The sequence below is a fragment of the Ochlerotatus camptorhynchus genome, unplaced genomic scaffold, assembly GCF_037179485.1.
Source record: "Ochlerotatus camptorhynchus isolate MF236.1 unplaced genomic scaffold, CSIRO-AGI_Acam_v1.1 ptg000342l, whole genome shotgun sequence".
NCBI classification, from domain to species: Eukaryota; Metazoa; Arthropoda; class Insecta; order Diptera; family Culicidae; genus Ochlerotatus; species Ochlerotatus camptorhynchus.
Window position 1 is genome coordinate 632,644 of NW_027040830.1, and position 12,631 is coordinate 645,274.

Below are 12,631 nucleotides of genomic sequence, written 5' to 3' on the forward strand. Positions count from 1 at the left end.
GAAACGCCGTTGAATTTACTTCGGCCTATCGGATGAAGATAAAAATTGATTCGTTTGGAGCGTTTCTTTTGTTTTTGGGAATAATGGGTGCAAACCTTCATACCACACGTTCGCATTGACTTCGTTCGGTAGCTTATTAACTAAAGTATCGTACCAAACGCATAATTGACTTGTTAACTCTGAAATCATGGATTTATTTGAAGTTTTCTGCTCGATAGGCCCAAAATGGGCGATTAGGCCGAAGTAGTTCTCTACCCTACGTCGATAGATTATTTTATTGTGAAAGTAAACAGAATATTACAAATGGTAAACTTTTGTCTTTGGTGGGCGAAGCGAAAAAAATCCGAGGAATTATTTTTAGCGCAGCAATCTACTTTGGTAATATTTTTGTATATTTGTTAGAGATACTTTCAGCCATTTCACAATGCGGTGGCTCCTAACACAACCTGAACAAAATTCTGAAAAGTATTGAAACGGGCCACATAAGGTTTCCTTCAATTTGTTTCTAGACTAAGAACCATTTTAACCAAATTTATCAAATTTGGAAATGGTACCGGAACAGGTACTGCCCAGGAAGTGACAAAAAAAATTTTATTTGAACTCAAATTCTGCATGTGACATTTTAATTGTAATAAGTTGAAATGGTTTGATAAGGAAAATTTATCAACTTCCCTGGGCATAGAATATGATTGAACTTGCCACACAATTATACTAAAAATGGTACAGGCATCTAAAGCTCTCAATTAATAACTGTGAAAATGCATCTATAGCACTAAGTTGAGAGCACGCAATAAGCAAATATTCGATAATTAATAAGCTTGAAATTCAAAGAAGAAGAAGAAGAAGAAGAAGAAGAAGAAGAAGAAGAAGAAGAAGAAGAAGAAGATCAAATTTCCGTCATGCTAGGCACAACTTGAACTATACTTCTCTTTTTCGAACGTGTTTGTACCAAAAATTGAATGTTCCTGATTGAAAAATGACTTCTATTTAACTTTTCATATCATTTGTTGAATAGTCACAGATCGTAGAGATATTGTAAAAAATCTGCCACTGTTTCTTGCTTCCAATTCTGTCAGACGCTCACGGAGCTACGCAGTGAGTAGTTAAATTTTTTTTTTTCACTTTTCAGTTTAGGAGTGTACTAAATATGTTTCTCTTACATGATATGTTTCTTGGCTTTCCTCATATTCAAGATTTTTTTCTTGGACGACCGAGGAAATTTTACTCACTCACTGTGTAGCCCTACTTTTTGCACTTTTGAGTCGAATCAGACCCAATTTTTGGTTACTCTACTCTTACTTGGATGTAAATATTCATATTAGGCGTTCTTATAGACTTTGTTTTGCAGCTTTTGAACTAAACTATCGTGTTACTAATCAGATTTCAGGGTGCCTTCCATACATTTTGACTTAAACAATGTTGTATGGAATTATAGGATCATAAGATATTATGATGATATTTGTATACGTATGTATAAGTAACAAGAAAAGATTGTAAAGTTTGTGTTTGACGCATAAAACCTGCAAATTTAGCTTTGACAGAGTCACAATGAGCGATTTTCTGATCGCCTCTTCGCGAAGAGTGAAGAGCGAAGAATGGGTAAGATAACTGACAAAATTGCGACTCTCATGTTCCAAAATTGGGTAGCAAACGCGACGTAGACAGTAGACGTGTTTTTTTATCAAAGGCAAGTGTCACTCGAACCATAACAGCAATTTATAAAATAACGAACATTTTGAATGGCTCGAGTGACACTTGCCTTTGATAAAAAAAACACGTCTACTGAGGATTCATATTTATGAAAAAATCATATATCAATGAAACAGTCATCGGTCGTCATTGAAAAGCAATGCAACTATGTTCTGTCAATCTAATTGACTTTTATTGGTTCTGTTGTCTTGTGAATTTTAGCTAAACGGCCTCTTTTCTGATTTTTATCTCTCAATCTATGAAATATACACGAAAACTATGTTGGAACGAAACTTCTAGAACAATATGAGGAACATTATGCCGTACACTACACATTTTTATATCATATGGGTGGAAAATTCGTAGAACAAATACTTTAAAATTCTTCACATTTTAAGATATCTTCGAGCATGATAAGTCAAACTTCAATAAAATCACTTCGAATAGTCAACCTTTGACCACAAAGTTGGTAGATAACACATTAAGCTTTGCTATGAAAGTTGTTACAGCAGCTTTCGTTGTTTCAGTCTCGAGATACAAATATTATAAGCCGTAAATTACCTTGAAAACATAAAATTAACTAGAAGCACCTCTAAATCAACACCGATTTTGCTGAAAATTTGCACAAAAGTTCAAATTAACATGACGAACAGTAATCACGGTTGACTCGTTACATTCCGAACATTTCGTTTAAAATGAACAGGTCTAATGGTCATTATCGGTGTCATACCTTAATTTTGTTGCTAAGGAATCCAATTTTGACTGACAAAGGGGTGCGCTTTTGGAGGGTGTTTCAACATTCCGAAGGGTATAAATAGCGGGACCTTTCAATTAGAGTCGGATCCTTGCGATAAATGCAAGAGTGGCAACTGTAAAAAAATCGAATACTTCATAATTTCTCAATAGTGATGGAGTAATACGACATGCACTAAACTAAGGACACGGGATATACTACAATAGATCAATTTACTGGTCGCAGTAGTGCTTGGTCCCGAACAGAGGACTACCGTACTCTAACGGAACTATGAATTCTATACTTTCATGACCTTATCTATCTGTCATCACCTTAAGGTGAATCACTGTGAAATCCTTATTCTCAGAACCACTTCGAAACTTCAAGTGCACAAATTTCAGCTTTTACGACACGTGCAACATTCAAATTGTTACGTCACGTTTGCTGCACTGCAGCATACATGAAGTAGCAGTTTCAGGTGAAATGGGGCACCGATTGCCGAGATTTGTGTATTTGAAAATTCGAAGTGGACGTGCATATATAGCCTACGTGGAAGTCATTTGTGAACTCTAAATCCATGGATCTCATTGTACACTTTCAGTAATTGACCATTTTTTCGGTCATTCCAGATATCCAGAGTGATAATTTTACTGGCAATTCCGGATACCCAGAGGGCCGTTTTTTTGACCACCTGGCAACGGAATCGATATGATGGCATATTTTCTATACACTCATGATTGTATGCAGTTTTGACCATTTTCCCGGTAATTCCGGATATCCAATGGACCGTTTCCTAGCCACCCGGTAACAGAATCAATATGGTGATGGAATATTTACTCCATGCTTATGATTGTATGCAATTTATAAAAAAAAATCGAAGATCTCTAGTTCTACTTTCAGCCTGGAAACCCCTATGAGAGGGGGCTGTACGGAAATTCACATTCACCACAAAAAATGTCAATTCCTGAAAGTTTCAGGAATTGACCATTTTTGTGGTGAATGTGAATTTCCGCACAGCCACCTCTCATGGGTTTTCCTGTCTCGACTGGCCAACCACAAGTCCAATCGGTTCCTTGTCTGTTCCGTTAGAAAGTAGATAGTCATACCTTCCAAATAGTGGCTCAATCTTAAAATGTTGTATCCAAATTGCAGAGAACCAGTCATGTCAACATGAATTGACACACATTTTCTGGGGACTTTTCTCGGTTTTTATTCCGGATGGCCAAGCACAGGTCCAATCAGATTTTTTTTTTCTTATTCCAAATGAAAATAGATACCCGAGCAAAGCCAAATATCAAAATACTATCAAAATTGTATCAAATAATGTTTATGAAAGCGTGTTGAAAACATATTTTTATATGCTATTTTTTAATCTCGGTTGAATTCATATTTTTATATTTTTTTGATGTTTTTAAAAAATATAATTAAACACAAAATTTGATATTTCATAAAAATAGCATCCACATTCATCACTGAAATATATTAATCTACCTTCAAATTGAATTTACAAACCGACATAACTGATAGATATCGATAGAACTGATTGAAATATAGGTTTGATTTTATTTTGAATAGATGAAAGCTTATTGATAACATTTTTTTGATTTTATATGTTGATATCATCCAATAGATTTCAAAACATTCAGAATACTGGATTTGATATAATTTAATTTTTTTGTTTTCCTACCATAGTTATAATAACATATTGATTACTTATTTTGTTTATTATTAACGAAATTACTGATATCAAAACGCATACATGGATTTGTTATCAAGACAACATGATTTGTTATCTTTTTAAAATCCTTCATACACCATTTAGATCTCATTGTTGTTATGATTACTGTTAACCCACCATATGGTAGGCAAAATATGTTATATAAAAATATCAAATTTAGTTCTCATTCTCTGCTCGGGCATACCTTTCAAATGGTGGTTGAATCATAATGATTGATCATCGCATTGTCGATAACCAGCCATGAATCGACACGCATTTGCAGCCTTGGTATTTTGAGGGAATTTTGATGGTTTGAGGCAGCTAATTAACAATTTGACTGAAATCACCTAAATTTAAGAAAATAAAATATTTCGAAAAACGTCATGCTTAATACCAGATATAACCAAAAAGGTTCCAAACCCATCATGCAATACATCAAATCACATAAGAATACTATACTGTGCAAACCTCTAAGATGATAAATACTGATTCTAAAACCACAATTGTGAAAGACCGGACCATACTAAGTACATGCTTATTTGTAGTGGTTCTGACAACATAATTGAGCATCGATTAATGATAAATAGGATTCCCATTTCATCAAATTTTCTGTATCAAATTAATGCAATTTGAATTCATATTGAATAATAGCTCACCATTGCACAGCGATCTTTTTTATTTTTTTATGGTGCAGGGAAAAGCCCACTGGAGTAGAGCATTACAATGTAGCCCATCCTCCAGCAGGCATAAAACCTCCTCATCTTTTCTTAAATTACAAAAATAAGTTCAATGATATTTTCACATGACACGAGACATTTCCAGTGAGTTTGCACTCTATTCATGAGATGAGGCTATGATTGGTTTTATATAAGCAGTTAGGTAGTATCTAAGGACGATTGCCGGTGCACAGTTCAACAGATGAAGGTGGACAGTTGATAGTGCACGGAACGTGGACTGCGATGAATCGGCCAGACGTCGAAGGTATATGATGCCAAGCTAAAGTTGTCGTAGTGAAGCAGGGCCGGTGGGAGCGTCGACTCAGCTAGACATTGGAAGCTTAGGATACCATGCTGACAGAGAGATGGTGATCAATCAGACCAAAGGGCAGAGGATGACAGCTGGGAGCGTTGAAACAGCTAAACGTCGAGAACGAAGGATTCCAAGCTAACATTGCGGATCTGGAACCATTTGTTGTACGAACCATTAGGGGCGTAGTATCACTGGTGGCTTCGGCCAGACATATACCAGTCTAAGTTACCTGACAGAGACCTGGTGATTAACCAGACCGAAGATGATGGCCGCTTGGAGCGTCGACTCAGTTACATGTCGGGGCGATATTCAAACCGATCGAAGGACGTCGACTCAGTTACATGTCGGGGCGTAGGATGCCATGTTATCAATGTTGCTGACAAAGAGCTGATATTCAAACCGATCGAAGGACAGATGAGGGCCGGTGGGAGCGTTGACTCCACTAGACGTCGAAATCGTAGGATGCCATGGATGCCAAGTTATCGATGTCACCGAGAAGCAGATATTGAGGATCTGGAACCATTTGTTGTACAAACTATTAGGGGCGTAGTATCACTGGCGGCTTCAGCGTAGATTCAGTTACATGTCGGGGCGTAGGATGCCATGCTATGAATGTTGCTGATATTCAAACCGACCGAAGGACAGATGAGGGCCAGTAGGAGCGTCGACTCCACTAGACGTCGGAAACGTAGGATGCCATCTTGTATTGAATTGTTGAGTTCCTTCAAGTTGAAAATCATTCTTATATTTTTTTTATAATTGTTCATGATTACATTTTGCTGTAGGAAGAGTTGAGATAATTTGTACACACCCAAAAAAATAAATTTATTAACATTATTGATTTCCACATCTTATCTAGCGGGATGTCCTCAATCACGCGTGATTTATTGTTCGGTTGATGTGGTTGGATATAAAAAAAATCCAACATGCAGGCTTGGAATTTAGCTAATTTCGATGCGTTAGGGAAAATTGCACATGATGTCTGTGGTCGCATATGCTATTCAGAGCATTCCAATGTAATTTTGTGAAGAATCTATTAAGATTTTTGGTATGTTTTGTGAAACTCGTCGTTGGTGCCGGGTTACAACAACAACTCGATCATAAGTGGTATGAAGTGATATGAAGGGCTCGGTGGCCTAAGAGCGATCGTTTTTGGTTACTGAGCAGAACAGCATGGGTTTAATCTCAAATTCAATTTTCGTTAGAGGCTTTTTTTCATAATTCGAACACATCACTTTAATTCAGCGTACTGGTTGCCATAACCCACCGTTTTATCCAACATCCCAGTGATTTCTCGTGGAAGTGCAGAGGATTTATCGGCTTCCAACAATGCGAGTATCCCGTCAACACATTCCTACCCATTCTTTTCTTTTCCTGTATTCCCGATTATAAAGATTAAGATCACCAATGTTTACACATTGAGGATGATAGCTAGTCTGAAGCATAAACTGTTGGTAGTGGCTCCGGTGGTGTAGTGGTAAGCATGATTGCCTCTCACCCCAAAGGGCCTGGGTTTAATCTCAGTAAGCACCGCCGGGGTTTTCTGAGTCATAAAATCTCTGATCATACCTTCTACGGAAGGAAAGTAAAGCCGTTGGTCCTCGCTCCATCAGTTGATGGGTCGATAGATATGGTGCAGGTGTGGGAGCTGCCTCCCTGGCGTCTGTAGCATTGGTACTCAGTACGGAAAACAAGATCGACGAAAGACAAATCATGGAAAAAAATCATCTGTTGGCTCTCTGTGTAATTACTGGAGATCTGGCAATAACGGAGTAGCAACCGCGTACGATCAATCATGCTCATGCTCAACTCTGAGACACCTATGGGATCATTCAATGGGAATTCTTGAGAAAATTTCAAAGAAAGCTTGGGAAGAGATACTACGAAAATACATCCTTGAATTAAGGCTTGTGCGATCTCACACTTGGGAAACATTCAATAAGTAACACTGACAAGGAGAAAATTTAAAAATGTCAAGTAAAACGTTCAAACAATCTACAACATTTTTTGAAGACCGGCATCCGGCATTGTGATTTAAAAAGAAAAAATCAAGTGTTTAAGACATTGAAATATTAATGGTTCTAATAACTACTTTAAAAAATATCATTCGTATCAGAATTCTTAAGACTAAGAATTCGCATTTTAAAATGTGAATATTTTTTCAAGAATTCTTAGTTAAAATTATATTTTTTTTTTTACAAATCATATTACGTATATGTATCATATTTATTGCAAGTTTTCGAATCCTGAACTATTATAGGTTTTTTCACATTCTGAAGCATGGATGGGTTAAAAATTTGATGTAATATGTTCCCTATCCATCAGAAAATCTAAAATCATTAAATTTTATTAGTAAATAAATTCGGAAATTTTTCAGATTAAATAACTCAATACTTTTTTTAATGCGTTTATTTTTCCAGGCTCATTTGCCGTAGCTTTGCGGAGCCGATATTCATCGTTTGGCTTACAAAATTACTTAAAACTAACGTTAGTAAACCGGGGGCCCATTACTCGCGGCTATCTCGAGTTTAGGGGTAACAAATAGTAACAAACGGATGGCAGGGTAGGGATTCAGAACACAAGGTTTTTTCGAGCAATGTGCTCTTGATCTTGAACTAAGCGACATACTAGAGAAAAAGACAAACATGGGGGTACACCGATGGGGACCTAACAACTTGAGAGAACACAAGATGACACCAACTACTAAATCCTCAGATCGACCCGTTTTCAAAACACATAAATTAAATTAAAATAATCGAGATCTCGGCTCGCCAAGATGTCTCTAGGATGTTTTCCTCGGACCCTGAGGGAAGCGGATAACTCGGATCTAGCAACACAATGTAGGGTGGATGACCAAAGTACGTGGTCGATCTCGTGATAACCATTGCCACAAGCGCACAAATTGCTGCCTGTGAGCCCGATTCGAAAGAAATGCGAGCAGTGATTGGACATGAGCCTCGACATGACACGTATAAAGTCACGGCTCATGTCCAATCCTTTGAACCACGGCTTTTTCGACACCTGTGGGAGAATAGAATGCAACCATCTTCCCATTCCATTTTTGTTGCCAGTTGGTGAGGACTTGCTGACGGGTAATTGAGAAAAAATCCGCAAAGGCGATTTGTTGATCAAAAAAAATTACTTAATACTTATTATAACTACTTTGGCATAAGTGCTCATTTCCACCATAACGAGCAGAAACATCAAATATATCGATGATTTCGGCGTGAACGATTCAATCATACGTTTGGAAGGATAATATAGCGAATTCATTTTTCCTGCCATCATAAATATGCCGAAGTGAATGCAATAATGTTTCAATGTGTTTGGACGGAATTTACAGAATTGGTATCAAGAAGCAGTGTTAGATTTTTACCAATATATCAACAAATTGTGTCTTTTTATCTAATCTAACGGTACGTATATAAGATAAATAAACTTAGAAGTCATCTTTGATAGAAACATTCAATTTTTTGTTCAAATCCGAAAAAGAGAGGTAAAGTGCGGGTTGTTCTAAGTATGACGGAAATAAGATCTCAACCCTATTGGACGAAACCGGTGTAGAGGGTGTACCGTTTTTAAATCCGCACACACTAAATTCATTCTCAAAATTCGAGTTTTTATCCGATTATCCCCAAATTTTTAAGGAGTAAAAAAACAATAAAAGTTAATTTTGGAATCATTCATTTAATTTATTTCGTCATTATATCAGAATGCGCGAACCTTGGCCTTAACCCCAGCCATAAGGTTCTGCACGACCTCAGAATCGACAGTTTTATGCATATTAACACATGCTTTCTTCATTTCTTCTACATACTTCACCATTTTAGCTCGTTTTAGAAGGTGCTCCCTCATAATGGCCCAGTATTTTTCTATTAGGCGCAGTTCAGATCTTTCGGCACGAAATCGACATCATTCGCTTTATACCACTCTAGCACGTCCTTCGTGTAGTGGCATGATGGATACCAAATCCGGCCAGAAGATCGTTGGACCGTCGTGAGCCTTCAGGACAGGGAGAAGCCGCATTTGGAGACACTCTTCAAAATACACCTGTCCATTCATGTTGCTTGCGGTAACGAAATGTGTACTCCACTTTCCGCAAGTACAAATCGCTTGCCAAATTAAGAACTTCGACATCTTTTGTATCTGGAGGGTCTCGGGAACATCACACTTATCCTTGGCAGTCACATACAGGTTTCCTCGAATCTGGAAGAAGTCTTGTCATCCATTACGCAGCAGTGTGGTTTCGTTAACTTCTGGTCGTACAACTTCCGGGAACGGCTTTTTGCGACCGTATTCTGTTTATCGTCACGGTTTGGGGACTTAAACGTACGTAGTCCAGCTCAAGTTTTCGTATTCTGCACGAAAGTCTTGCTCACATGCAACTTTTTAGCCACATCTCGAACTGAGGTGTTCGGTTTCCGTTTATAGGCCCCAACCACGCGTTTGTGATCGTTCTCGTTGACCTGACGGCTTTGCTTTCGATCAACAGTCAGACGTTCTTCGAACCGTTTTAGGATACCAGACACCATGGAATTCGCGATTCCAAACTTTTTTCCGATAGCACGATGTGACAGATCCTTATTCTCAAAGTACTCGTGCAAAACTTTTTCACGCACGCACTGTTCTTTTGTCGCCATTTTGAAAACTTTTGCCCACCTGATGAAATCAACTCACAGAGTGTAAGCAATACACACTATGTCCACGCAAAATTTAAATTAATTTTACCCAACGAATCAAAAGTTAGAGCAGTTTGAGTGTGTGTGGACTTTAAGCGGTAAACCCTTTACATTAAAAGGGTTTACCATATATTGAAAGTAGACATTTTTTTTTTGTTTTTCATGTATTTAACACTTTTTGAATAAAACAAATACCCTGTACATTTTTCCTGAAATACACTCAAACCTCTGTTTAGTCTTTTTAACGCAGTATTAAGCTTACATTCTTGTTTTTACGGAATAAAAGAAATAACGATTTCTTTTCGAAGCAAATTCCAAATTGCAAGTTTTTTTTTTGTGATACTGGGAAACTGGGAAATACTGTGAGATTCCCCACAATATGGGTATTTTTGGAATCGAGGTGAGGTGTAAGAACTGGAATTGGATATCTAACGCCATTTTGAAATCAAAGATGACAGCTTCCGATTACAGAAAAACTTAGAAATACTGTCTTATACCCCACAATATGGGTATCTTTGGAATTAGGGACCGGACCGAAAATCCCTGTCTGACGCCATCTTGGATCTCAAAATAACGTCAGACATGGATTTCCGATCTTATATTATTGTCGAACCTCTCAACGGAATAATTTTATGAAGAGCTTTGATCCTTTTAATTCCGTTATAATTGCTTATCTTTTGACAGATACGTGTATTTCGTCTACTACTTGCAGACTTCATCAGTGCCAGGTGTTATTGAGTACTTGACACTGATGAAGTCTGCAAGTAGTATACAAAATACGCGTATCTGTCAATAGGTAAGCAATTAGAACGGAATTAAAAGGAAATAAATCAACACAGTCAAAGCTCTTCATATATGGATTTCCGATTCTTTCATGTCACCATGATTTCAAAAATACCCATATTGTGGATGTTTTTGATAATATTTTCAAAAAACTGTTTTACGAAGTAAATCCCAAATAACGAGTTTTTTAGGCACTGATTTGATTTACGAACTCCCAGTTTGGTTCGTAAATGGAGATTCCAGTATACATAGTTTCCTACAACTGTGTCCCAGACGTCTTTTCGGTTAAAAGCGATATTTTTGTGCTATGATGTGATATTTTCGTGCTATAATATCAGATACGCCATTCTGGAACATTTTGCAAAATTCAAAATGACCCAATTTTATTAGCTCAAATGGGGATGATTGCCCATAACAAATAGTTATGCAAAGTTTCATGAAAACTGTAGAAAGTCACGTCTGACTGGTTCGTCATTTGTCATGAAAATGGTTTATTGTTATCTGCATTTTATTTTGCACTCAATTTTCAAATTCAGGCTTAGCAAACTTTCCACTCCGATTGCTTTTTTTATAGTCACTTTAACATGAGATTTGAATGATATTTGAACTCGCGACCTTTGACGTGAGAGGCATGGATGCTAACCACTACGTCGGGTCCGGGCCCGTGCACTCTAGTTTTTCCGTAGTTTATCCTACACACTAAGATTATTTTACATGAGTCAGTAATGTTTTACTGGGTTTTCGAATTGCTGAAAAAGTCGAAAAAAAAATTAAATGACCGTCATCCGTAAAGAATCAATGAAATTGGCAAATTCTATTTTTATAAGTAAATAGGGTTATCAGAACAAAGTCTGAGTAAATTCGGCATACATTTTCAAATTTTTGAATTTTCCGTAGATTTTTTACCGAACAGTTCCACAATTCAACCATAACTGGGCAGCTAAAAGCTGGATTAGTGTGCATACACCATTTCCATTTTTTCTTTAAGATTCGTTAATTTTTTTTTATTAACATTGCTTTACCTCCTTAAATTTGATACGTTTAATTAAAATCCAAATTACACATAGCATAAATTGAAGAAAAATAAATAAACATGATATAAATTCGTCACAAATTGTTCAATTCTGCTCTTTTAAGCGACACTATTCCATTGTGATTAATAAAATGACCAGGTTGTAGCTGAGCGTAATTCAATGAGTAAAGTCAAGTTCATATAAATGGATCACAAAAATCTACGATTAACTGATGTTTTTTTCGGAACAAAATAAAATGCATGATAGCGGAAAAAACGAAAAAACCGTAGCGAGCAAAAATCTCGCTCGACTCAATCAACACAACCACCTCCGCCCATTCGCCCACCTAACGCTGCTATCACAACGGCAGCCACACGAGATATACGAGAAGTGTCAAAAGGGAAAAATGATTTCCTTCCATTATGTACGATTCAATTTATTCATTATCGCTACTCTACAGAGCTATGTCGATATAGGTACTTCTTGAGGTGAAATATACCATTGTTTCTGTTCACACACAATCCGGATCTAAAACAATTTGGTATGTCCAAACACTTTGCATGACAGCTCTCTGCTATTGTACGTTTGTTTCGATTTTTCACTGAGCACAACCAGCACCAGCACCAATGGGGAATGCATTCCATATTTTATTACCTTGAGAATCCTCAGGTTGCACTCGAGCTATAAGCTGTCGATTTCTATTAATCGAGGCTGACGAAAGGAGCCATTCCAGTTCCGTTAGACACTATGGACCACAGCAGAATCTAGCTTTCTGGTACAGAGACCGAACTATCATCTGGGCTGCTCGAGAGCTATACATTTGACTTTGTATCGATTTTCGTTTAATTTTTCTGGCCCCACATTTCGTGGCTCCGCTGTCTATCTCTTCTCTGTATTATATAGAGCAGAGGAGACAAGTTCAATCACTGAATCTGCCAAACCCAGAAAATGACGTTGGCGCTAGCTGTGGCGAAAAGGTGAATCTGTT

The 12,631-nt window shown here is 37.3% G+C and overlaps 1 protein-coding gene across 13 annotated transcripts in view; it reads right to left on the reverse strand.

Annotated features, from left to right (window-relative positions):
- Rim (Rab3 interacting molecule) overlaps positions 1-12,413 on the reverse strand; it is a 164,909-nt gene extending 152,496 nt beyond the window's left edge. For 9 of the 13 annotated variants that reach the window (XR_010518325.1, XR_010518328.1, XR_010518329.1 and 6 more), the window contains exon 1: positions 12,298-12,413. The gene's annotated coding sequence lies outside the window, so the exon portion shown is untranslated. Of the gene's footprint in view, positions 1-12,142; positions 12,213-12,297 lie in introns of those variants that run through there. The other 4 variants (XR_010518331.1, XR_010518330.1, XR_010518332.1 and 1 more) reach the window with 3 other exon arrangements.
- Positions 12,414-12,631: the final 218 nt, after the last annotated feature.